The following is a 12763-nucleotide window of genomic DNA, read 5'->3' on the forward strand; positions in this document are numbered from 1 at the left end:
ACAATACGCAGACAACACAATTGCCTATCAAATCGTGTTGCCAACATAATATAAAGTCTTTGGAAAGACGGGAAGTTTTGAAAAACGATGTTTCCAATGAACATGTATCCATGGAAATTCAATGTCGTGACATGCCCTCTACAGCACATTATTGAAAACAATATTTTCAAAACTTCGAGTTGAGCTACAGGTAAGATTAATATGTCATTTTAAAGAGGAAGATCTGTAGTATTTTATTTCACAATAAACTGAAAACGCAAAATTTCATCATTTTTAGGTTCCGGGTTCCCTTAAGTATCGATCATTTATACCGCATACAGGGAAAGGGGAAGAACGTCACCCGCTAAACCACAACGCCGTCGAGTGGTCATGACGGACAGTTGTTGAAAATGATCGTGACGAAACCTTAGAAGATGACAACTGCAAAACTCACCGCAAAAATGAATGTTATACTCGCGAACCCTGTCAACAACAAAACAGCACGAAGGGAGCTCCATAAGCTGGGGACTGCAGGGTGAGCTGGTATTTCAAAATTACTCATCAGTGATGCAAATGCTAACAACAGGAAAACGTGTTTCCGAAGCTACAAAACCTGTATTTTGGAACTGTGGAAGAAAATTATTGGATCGGATGAGTTTTGTTTCACACTGTTTCCAATTTCTGGTCGAGTTCACATCCCAAGAGTGGAACATGGTAGGAGTTCTGTGATGATTTGAGCAGCTGTGTTTTGGTATTCCACGTGTCCCATGGTTGTTCCTCTCAAGGTCGCATTGCTGCCAAGAACTGTGTGATCATTTCTCTCATCAGGTTCTCCCCACGGTACAATGTTTGTAGCCCAGTGGTGACGCTGTGTTTCAAGTCGAAAGCGCCGCTGTTCACACAGCTCGCGTCGTCTCGGATTGGTTTGTCAGCACGAGGCTGTATAGTTGCATTGCCCTTGCTGACCGAACTCACCAGATGGAAATTCAGTTTAGCCTTTTTGGTCTACTTTGGAGAGAAGGCAGTGAAATCACTATCCATCGTTACACCTCTATTTTGCAGGAAGAATGGTGTAATATTCTTTTATACGGGAGGTGTATTTATCCATGAGGCGTCTGGAAGCTGTTTTGAATCTCAAAGATTTTCATGCACCGTACTAGGCATGGTTACACGTTTTTAAGTGTTTCCATGTTTTTGTCCACCCCTGTATGTTACAATACATGTAAACAATTGGCAGTAAACGTAAAACGGATTGTCCTCTACGGAACTGAAATACCAGTCAACGTTAACAGTTGTACCTTATACAGTCTACCACCTCAGCCGTTAATCTAGAAGTGTAGTAAAACCCGCCTGTAAATATTGTGTTTTCTTTTTTAATTTAATCGTATGACTAGGAGCCCCCGTCGGGCAGACAGTTTGGCGGGTGACCGTCTTTCAATTTGACGCCACTTCGGCGACCTGCACTCGATGAGGATGAAAGGATGATGAGGACAGCACAACACCCAGTCCCTGGGCGGAGAAAATTCCCCGACCCAGCCGGGAATCGAACCCGGGCCCAGAGGATTGACAATCCGTCACGCTGACCATTCAGTTATCGGGGGGCGGACAATATTGTAGTGACACATCCCATTTATTGAATGAGAGCTATCACGTCTTTAACTACCTATGTGAGAGAAGACATGTTCGCGACTGCTAGTAGACGATAAGTGGTGAGCACCCCACTGTTGGGAGGTATTTTAAATAGCAGGTGCTCATACCAGAGCTAACGATCGATTGACTGCATGGAAGTGAGCAACAGTTACATGACCGTACCTACTGAGGTGGAGAGAGGAGTTCCACGGAGCGGGCGGTGCGGAAGAAACAGCTCCATGAAATAAGACCTCGAAATGTCAAAGATAATAAATGTACTGTAATTCCAGAATGAGATTTTCACTCTGCAGCGGAGTGTGCGCTGATATGAAACTGCCTGGCAGATTAAAACTGTGTGCCCGACCGAGACTCGAACTCGGGACCTTTGCCTTTTGCGGGCAAGTGCTCTACGATCTGAGCTACCGAAGCACGACTCACGCCCGGTACTCACAGCTTTACTTCTGCCAGTATCTCGTCTCCTACCTCTCTCCTACAGAAGCTCTCCTGCGAACCTTGCAGAACTAGCACTCCTGAAAGAAAGGATACTGCGGAGACATGGCTTAGCCACAGCCTGGGGGATGTTTCCTGAATGAGATTTTCACTCTGCAGCGGAGTGTGCGCTGATATGAAACTTCCTGGCAGATTAAAACTGTGTGCTCGACCGAGTCTCGAACTCGGGACCTTTGCCTCTCGCGGGCAAGTGCTCTACCATCTGAGCTACCGAAGCACGACTCACGCCCGGTACTCACAGCTTTACTTCTGCCAGTATCTCGTCTCCTACCTTGTACTATGTGCTAGCTGTTTCCATTTATCATGTACTGAGTTGTAATTTTGAAAATAATATAAGAAGGTGTCTTAAGTCACACTTCTTATTTATGTGGTGCAGTAAATGAGAACGACAAGTTAACTTCCCGCAGCTATATCTGCAGCCGGTGAGCAGGCGACATCTGAGAAAGGTTGGCGGAAGAAGGCACAACGATTCAGGGCACAGACTAGCTGGACCCTGATTAGTAGCGGTGACCGAATATTCAACAAGCATCATTCATTGTATATAAAAGGAGTGTTCAGATGGCAACTTATTTAAGCGTTTCGTACATGAGATGAAGTATAACAAACCATCACGCTGCACACGCCAACCTGAAACACTTCAATATGCAACACAGAAGGCTATTGTTTGCGAACCGAACAGTCCGTTGTCGCATGTAAACTGCATTTCACTGTCATTATTTAGGGGAGCTAAATTTCGAAGAACAAATGTTTCGAAATTTGGTACTGCTGAAACTAGTTTCCTCCTTGATCACAGTTACTTGGTTATCGTGTGATATACGTCCGACGCCGTTATTTTTAACTACATTACCGAAATGTGAGCGACCAGAAATCGTGAAAGAGAATGCGAATATCGTAATGACAATGAAAAGAAGGTAAGATGTAGGCTGAAGTAACTAATGGTAACAATACATAAGGATAGACTGGAAATTTTTGACCGCTACCAAGTGCAGGGCCGGACGGCGATCCCTCACAACTGTATTTCATTGTGCAGTTCTTCTGCCGCTGCCTTATTGATATTCTGGACGACTGCCCAAGACGCGGAATATGCCGGTTGGCAGTGAGGGAAATGAGTCCGTTCCAGAGTAGAGGAGACACAAATCCCTCCACACTGCGCACGTTTTACTACCCTGAGGTCACGGACAAAGCGCTTCCATTAGCACTGATCCGCCGACGCACGCAATCCAGAACGGAGAGCCGCCTTCAGAATGGGAAGTGCTCCGATCTTTTCCTGAGTTAGAGGGAGAGAGAGAGAGAGAGAGAGAGAGAGAGATAGAGACAAGCGTCTATTGAAGTAGCAAACTCAGTTCCTAGAACTAACTTTTCCTCTAATCCTACACATGACTACTGCCCATAAAAGTTGTTTGATACTGAATGGATGTATTAGCATTCATCAGATATCGAATGATCGTTTTTTACAGCGACAAAAACTGTCATAATTCACAAAATTGAGGTTGTTCGATATTTCTAATGTTTTATCTGTTATATTCGAGTTATTTCACTGCCGGGCTTATATGATACTTTAAGGGAATATGACATTTTCTCTGTTCTATATGCTGGCACAATCTGGCAGGAATCTCCACAATGCTGCCCTTACTTAACTCTAGAGCGACCGTTGACGGCTTAGCAGTGCTATAATCGTGCACAAGGCATTAAGTGGCTGACTACTCTCGTAGCGAGTAACGTGATTGCTGCTCTCAGTGCATTAACATTCAGTTAAATCGTCACTACTGCTGATGACCTACCGGGTACGATGTGTCTAAGAACCATGAATTTGAAAAATAGAATACATTGTTCAATAAAGAATGAGAAGAATAATAATTCTCATAGAGAGACGGTAAACCAAAGTGTCTTTAGCGTAAATTTACGTTGCCACAGGTAAAAAGAAATAAAACAACTGGCTTGGAACATCTTCTCCCTAAAGGTTTCACTGTACTCTTGCCAGGATAAGAATTGTGTGTGGCAAAGTCGTTACGGAGCAACAGATTAATCAAGCTGAATGAAACAAAGTGACAGACACGTTTCAACAATACGAATAATTTGAAATGCAGTCATGACGCTAAACACAGATGTTTCGGGAAACAGTATCCGAACAGCTAAATTATCATCATGGAAGAAAAAAGTCCAACATTAGAGCAGAGTCTGTTTTTATATAGACAGTAGATTTAAAAACTTAATTTTACTTTTTATAACATTGAAAAAGCAGAATAATCTTACACAGAGAAGGAGTTTATAAAATATCGTCCTAGTTGCTTGTATTTTACACATAAAAAATAAAAAACTGCAAAAGGGGACTAAATTCCCCCGATAAACTTAGAGTAGTCATAGAGAGGCGAGTTTCACTTGTCAGTGGTGATACTGTAAGTAATTTACAAAATTGTCCGTTGTTCACCAATGAGTTTGGCTTTGGACGAGTCTACAGATAAAACAGATAAATCATAACTTTGACGTTGTAAGATACGTATGAAATGACTTGGAAGTGGCGGATGAGCTCTTACATCTTGTTACACTGAAGGATGCTACAAGAAGTTGTGACACTAAAAAGGCCTTGGATGGCGTATTTATAAAAAAAAAATGCAGTACCTGTCGAGAACATTATCAGTATTACAACCGAAGGCACACATTGTATGACGAATAAGAAGCTAGGGTTTGTGTGCCTTTTAAATGCTAACAGATCTTATCTTAATTTTATAGCTGTTCTTTGTGTTATTCACAGAGAACATTTGGCATCAAAGTATTTCCAATATTCAGATGTTACGCAGGAACTCGTAAAACTTTTCGACTACAAACACTCAGTTTCTAAAATACAGATCGGAGCACTTCCTATTCTGAACGCAACCCACCGCTTTGGATTGCTTGCCAGCAGCGGCGAAGGCACCAGATAACAGGGTCTCGACCAATAGCAACTATGTTCGAGGCGAGTGGCAGCCGCCTCAGTTGTATAGTACGGCACATAATCTCAGTTAACTACATCTAATTACAGTTCGGATTTCGACCATGCTTTGGCCTTTGACTTTATGGCTTACATTCTGTTAGTGCCAGAAGTACGGCAACAATTAAAAGTTCTCATTGATGAGAGACAGAGACGTGATAAATTGCAAACACCACAGTCAGACTTCTTACAACTATCTGTATAATTATTAGATAAGAGTCTGAAAACAATATATCTATGTCTCTCAAGAGAAGAAGGATTGAGGCCAAAGACGAAAGGAAGTGTACCTGACGGAATGATTGTATTAAAAGATTTAAGTCAGAACTGAATAGAAATTAACAGAGCAACCAACTTAGCTTCCATTTTTTTTACAAAAGCAAGTGGTAAAGCATATTTAAAATATCTTTAAAGTGAAGGCAAAAAAACAAGTTATCGATTACATCAGATAGACGCATTAAATGGCCTGAACAAATCTAAATACACTAGACGCTCAAGTAATAAATCAAAACATGTATGTCGACAGACAAATGATTCAGAGGAGAATGTGATGTACTACCCATGCTTTTTAAATTATAATTTATACACTGCCGGAAAAAAAGTGAAGCATGCAGAAAACATCGTCGGAATGCAATATAATTTCGTACGCGTAAACACCACGATTAGAGATGCAGTCTCTGCGACAGGCGAATCGGCCACCAGAGTTTATTGGTGTTGTTTTCGTTTAAGGTTGTCACCACTCTTTTGAGGATAGATAAGGGGCGTGAGGAGTGTCGGATGTAGAGTGATCTCTGTGAAAGGCAAAGAGATACCGCGTATTGGTCTGAGGCAGTGTAATCAGCACTGACAGAGTTTGGAAGGGGCATCATTGTGCCTCTTCATCTGCCCTGTCCACATGCTTAGCTGAGTGGTAACAAGTTGGCCTCTCTTGCAGCGAGCCCGGGTTCGATTCCCGGACGGAGTGGAGATTTTCTCCGCCCGTGGACTGGGCGTTGTGTTGTTCTCATCATCGTCGACGCGCAAGTCGCCCAATGTGACGTCACATGAAATAAGACTTGCAACAAGGCGGCCGAACCCGAACGGGACCTCCTGGCCAACAATGCCATACCATCATTTCTTTTTTTCCATTTGGCTGTTGGTCCAACCATGTAGTATCCAACTTTGGGAGCATTCGCGTCTGACGGCGGTGGGATGTTATACTGTACGGGAGCGTGAATGCAGTCATACTTGCCGTCAAGGTTTCAGACGAAAACGTCTGACCCCCAAAAGTGAGAGGAACTTCCACATTGCGCGCCGAACCCCTTCACATCTGCGCCTGCCGTCCGACAACAATTTATAGACTCCATGCAACATCTGTGTCACGCCGTACCATTGGTCGAGGATTGACTTTTCACTGTCTTTTTATTTCGATGACCTACAATCTGATTTCTTAAGTTGAGACGTGAAGCAGACTCTTAGCCGCTATGTCCGGATGAGAAATGAGACAGAAATGAATGAGTCACTGCCAAACTGCATCCTTAAATACCGCTACCCGTGTCCCACCTCGTGGAGGGGGCTTTTTATTTTTTATATTTTTTATTGTTTTTTATTATGTTCGGGTAGCTGACAAGAAAAAAATTGAACACAGGGACGATGGTAGATAAGTTTGCCGTCGCCGTCATGAGTGGGGGTGAATGCCTTTGAATTGTTTTTTCGAGCCCTCGAATGTCAGTCACGATTCTAGAAACACTGTGTAACGGCAATGTGGTTGACACTGCTGCGGTGTGTGTGTTACCTTACGTTAGTGGCTTATTTTAGGTGTATATGTACGCGTTTACAGTGCTGTTAATGACTTTACGCTTACACTGATTTATGCTACGTCATGGGCACGTTTAAAGTGCAGGGTGCTAGGGGAGATGTCTGTTATTCATTGTTGTGTTTTCCTCTTCTTCATCTCCCCCATGGGATCTGTCACTAGGTAGCATATATGTTTGCCCACTGGGTGCTAGCATCTGTAGGTATTGTTCGTATGTTTCTTTGAAGATGTCTACAGTGCGTTCAGTTGTGTCTATTGCACTCTGTTTCTAATTATTCTGTACATTGAAGGCTCTCTGTTTATACAGGGTATTACAAAAAGGTACGGCCAAACTTTCAGAAAACATTCCTCACACACAAAGAAAGAAAATATGTTACGTGCACATGTGTCCGGAAACGCTTACTTTCCATGTTAGAGCTCATTTTATTACTTCTCTTCAAATCACATTAATCATGGAATGGAAACACACAGCAAAAGAACGTACCAGCGTGACTTTGTTACAGGAAATGTTCAAAATGTCCTCCGTTAGCGAGGATACATGCATCCACCCTCCGTCGCATGGCATCCCGGATGCGCTGATGCAGCCCTGGAGAATGGCGTATTGTATTATAGCCGTCCACAATACGAGCACGAAGAGTCTCTACATTTGGTAGCGGGGTTGCGAAGACAAGAGCTTTCAAATGCCCCATAAAAGAAAGTCAAGAGGGTTGAGGTCAGGAGAGCGTGGAGGCCATGGAATTGGTCCGCCTCTACTAATCCATCGGTCACCAAATCTGTTGTTGAGAAGAGTACGAACACTTCGACTGAAATGTGGAGGAGCTCCATCGTGCATGAACCACATGTTGTGTCGTACTTGTAAAGGCACATGTTCTAGCAGCACAGGTGGAGTATCCCGTATGAAATCATGATAACGTGCTCCATTGAGCGTAGGTGGAAGAACATGGGGCCCAATCAAGACATCACCAACAATGCCTGCCCAAACGTTCACAGAAAATCTGTGTTGATGACGTGATTGCACAATTGCGTGCGGATTCTCGTCAGCCCACACATGTTGATTTTGAAAATTTGCAATTTGATCATGTTGGAATGAAGCCTCATCCGTAAGAGAACATTTGCACTGAAATGAGGATTGACACATTGTTGGATGAACCATTCGCAGAAGTGTACCCGTGGAGGCCAATCAGCTGCTGATAGTGCCTGCACACGCTGTACATGGTACGGAAACAACTGGTTCTCCCGTATCACTCTCTATACAGTGACGTGGTCAGCGTTACCTTGCACAGCAGCGACTTCTCTGACGCTGACATTAGGGTTATCGTCAACTGCACGAAGAATTGTCTCGTCCATTGCAGGTGTCTTCGTCGTTCTAGGTCTTCCCCAGTCGCGAGTCATAGGCTGGAATGTTCCGTGCTCCCTAAAACGCCGATCAATTGCTTCGAACGTCTTCCTGTCGGGACACCTTCGTTCTAGAAATCTGTCTCTATACAAACGTACCGCTCCACGGCTATTGCCCTGTGCTAATCCATACATCAAATGGGCATCTGCCAACTCCGCAATTGTAAACATTGCACTGACTGCAAAACCACGTTCGTGATGAACACTAACCTGTTGATGTTACGTACTGATGTGCTTGATGCTAGTACTGTAGAGCAATGAGTCACATGTCAGCACAAGCACCGAAGACAACATTACCTTCCTTCAATTGGGCCCAATGGCGGTGAATCGTGGAAGTACAGTACATACTGATGAAACTAAAATGAGCTCTAACATGGAAATTAAGCGTTTCCCGACACATGTCCACATAACATCTTTTCTTTATTTGTGTGTGAGGAATGTTTCCTGAAAGTTTGGCCGTACCTTTTTGTAACACCCTGTATAGTCTAGAGACAGCGTGTCTATGATGTTACTGAATGATCCACAGAAGAAAACCGTGCGTTCTGGGCAACGTTTTTCCCCACATGTGCAGGTTGTGGTCCGCCTCAAAGTTATGACGGCGATTATTTGTATAGGTACACTGGTAATGTACTTAGAACTACTTAAACCTAACTAACCTAAGGACAGCACACAACACCCAGTCATCAGGAGGCAGAGAAAATCCCTGACCCCGCCGGGAATCGAACCCGGGAACCCGGGCGCGGGAAGCGAGAACGCTACCGCACGACCACGACCTGCGGACCACACATTCTTCATTCTCCGATGGATGTATGCTAGCAAAGTTATGTTGAAAATCTTACAAAATAGACTTCGCCAATATCTGGATCGAGAGCTGCCAGAAGAACAAGCTGGATTTAGGAAAGGAAGAGGAACTAAAGATCAAATTGCTAACATTCGGTGGATTATGGAAAAAGCGAGAGAATTCCAGAAATATGTGTACCTCTGCTTTATTGACTACGCCAAAGCCTTTGACTGCGTCGATCACAACAAATTATGGAACGTACTGAAAAACATGGGTGGACCAGATCACCTCATTCATCTGATACGGAGTTTATACCTTGACCAAGAAGCCACGGTGAGAACTATGTATGGAACAACGAAATGGATAAAGATTCAGAAAGGGGTCCAGCAAGGCTGCATGCTGTCACCGTACTTATTCAATCTGTATGCAGAACATGTCACGAGGAACGCGAGGCTATATGAAGGAGAAACAGGAATTAAAATAGCTGGAATAAATGTAAACAACCTCAGGTACGCGGATGATACGATCCTGTTGGCAGAAAGTGAAGAAGAATTGAGAACACTCTTACTGAAGGTGAAAGACGAAAGTGAAAAGGCTGGTCTTATGCTGAATGTGAAGAAAACGAAAATTATGGCAACAACACCTACCAATTCATGGGATATAGCAGGAGAAACCATGGAAGTAGTGACCACATTCAGTTATCTCGGTTCCCAGATCTCTGCTGACGGTGACTGCAGCCATGAAATCCGGAGACGCCTGTTGCTCGGTAGACAGGCGATGTCAAACCTTGACAAGGTTATAGGGTCCAGAGATATAACACTAGCAACAAAGATCCGTATTGTGAGGGCTATGGTCTTTCCAGTTGTGATGTATGGATGTGAGACCGGGACCATTAGAAAGGCTGAACGGCGAAGAATTGACTCCTTCGAATTGTGGTGTTGGAGGAAACTTCTTAGAGTTCCATGGACTGCAAAGAGAACCAACAGATCAATATTGGAGCAAATTAAACCAGATTTCTGCCTGGAAGGTCTAATCTTAAAACAAAAGCTGACCTATTTTGGACACACAATGCGAAGGCATGCCTCGCTGGAAAAAACATTAATGCAGGGGAAGATTGAAGGAACTAGAAGAAGAGGACGTCAGAGGATGAGATGGATCGATGGCATCACAGAAGCAATGTGTTCCAACCTGGAAGGTCTACGGGAGAAAGTGCAAGAGAGGAAAAAGTGGCGTCATTTGGTTCATGGGGGTCACGAAGAGTCGGAACCGACTAAACGAATAGAGAGAGAGAGACACTGGTAATTGCGTTTATCCATCCGCAACCAACACTTTGCAGCCCTATATCTGATGATAAACGAGATATCAGGTATATTCCATGTAGCACACCCAGTGCTTTCACTGAGGCGGTACCGAACGATCCTAATATTCTGAGCAAGACACTCCTCTGCCCTTACATTGAGTCGAAGAGAGCACAGTGGTAAGTTCGTGTAGCCCGTAGAGTTACTTTGTATTCACTTGAATTTAGCCTCTATAGTTTGTATAACATTTGATCAGCTATGCTCAGCTGTGTGTACTCCAAGATAGTGTGTTACCAGCTACAATTTGCGTGAAAAGTACTGTGAGACGACACGGTCATTTATACGCAATTTTTATAAATTTTCTTATGTTTTGACCACACTTTTATTTTTCTAACAACCATACGCCTTTCGACTTCACGTTATTTTCAAAGGCTACAAAATACAACATAAAACTTGTATTAGAATATATGAAAATATGATACATTTCACCGCTGATGAGAGACATATTACAACGACAAGAATATGGCGTCCTAGTGTTATGTCAGTCATATAAAATTATTCATAGTTTCATTCTATCACGTCAACATTCTCGATCGCGAGACACGTACACATTGCTACCTAGAGAAAATTTTGGAAGCCAAGTGGACTCAACCGCTAGGTGGTGCTGGGTACGCAGTACACGTTGAAATTTGTTTCTGTTTACAACCACAATTTTCACTGTTACATCTATAAAACAATTTCATCAGTAAACATGGAAACCATTTTACAATGTCTTACAAAAGGTTATAACTTTAAAAAACGGTGTGTAACAAGTTTTTTAATTAATACATGGGAAGAACGCGCTGTGTTACGATTGTTTGGGGACTAGCAGCAACCTAGCTAGAGGCTTACCGTACCACGCGTAGGCTGCCGTTAACAACACACCATAAGGGCTGCGTGACCGGGAAGCAAGGCCTGCTGATAAAAGGCATCGATCTGCTTCAGCGACATATTTAGTATCTGCACTATCCCGAATGACCAGTGACGGCGAGTATGGCAGTGACCTGGGACAGGTTTCATACTTCCGATGTTTTGGAGACACACTGCGGTCTAGTGCGTTGTGTTGGGAGTCATCGGGCATAAGTTACGGTTGGTGGGGATTGAGGGAACTCTGACGGCATACCGGTATGTCGCGGACATTCTGCATCCTTGTGTACTTCCTCCCTTGCGACAATAATGTCGTGCTATTTTTCAACAGGACAATGCTCGTCCACATGTACCGCATGTTACTATGAATTGTCTGCGTGATGCTGAGGTACTCCCGTGGCCATCAAAACTCTAATATCTACTACCTATAGAACAGGTATGGGACCAGCACGGACGACACTCCATCACAAAGCCAGTATTCTGAACATTAAAGTCCATTTAGAACAGTTCTAGGCCACTTTGCTTCGGGAAAGCATACAGCGGCTTTATGTCACCCACCCCAACGGAGTTTTGTCAGGCAGTGTATCGGAGCCAAGAAACAGGACACTTGAATAGCTAGTTTTATGCAGGTAATCACAAAAGTAGGAACAATACTTGAACATGTTTCTTACATGCATTTGATGCTACTCTTGCAGAAAAGAGAATAATCGACCGAGAAGGGCCTACTTCTGGACTGTGCAGAATATAACCGAAAGCTATCGACATGAAAAAGCAAAAACCTATATTTTTAAGAAAATAGACTGCATAACAACAAAATTTTATCGATGATTAAATTATTGGACCAAATTCAACACTTTAATATTTAGGATGAGATTGTGTATATGAGCTTGATATAGAAATGGAGAAGCAGACATATGAGACAACAAGTAGATTCCTTGAAAAGAAAAATACTCTGGTAAGTGCTAGATAATTGTAAGAAAGCGAGTCACAATCCAAACAAAACAACTAATTTTACGGAACAACATTTGGAACGTTCAAAGAACGTCGTAGATTAGACTGACTTACGAGTGACAATATTAGTAATTATGTAGTTTTCTATAGATTAGCATGTAACATCTAGAATGAATGGGCAAAAGTAGCCTCTACATGTAGGCCTGAAAGAGGAAGGCAGGTGCCACGAAAGAGAGACTTAAGGATGCCTGAGATGAGTAAGGTAATTGAGGAATAATATTATATATCTTTCAGTTCTTTGTCTGAAGCTTCCGATATCTTTCCTCGCTCAGTGCCGTATGTCTCGTTTCCTCCATGTAGTATACTGCAGATAATAGCAATGGGTCCTTCACAGACCTGTAAACGAATTTTAAAGTGGTCACATTAGTCTCAACATGAAAAATAAAAACAATATTTTTAAGAAAAAAAAGAAATTTTAAACTGTTCACATTGGACTCGTGCATATCTCGAACCTTTGAATCTCGCACATATTCTAATCAGTGATAGTAATTTTG

The sequence above is a fragment of the Schistocerca nitens genome, chromosome 1 (genome assembly GCF_023898315.1).
Source record: "Schistocerca nitens isolate TAMUIC-IGC-003100 chromosome 1, iqSchNite1.1, whole genome shotgun sequence".
In the NCBI taxonomy this organism is placed as follows: Eukaryota; Metazoa; Arthropoda; class Insecta; order Orthoptera; family Acrididae; genus Schistocerca; species Schistocerca nitens.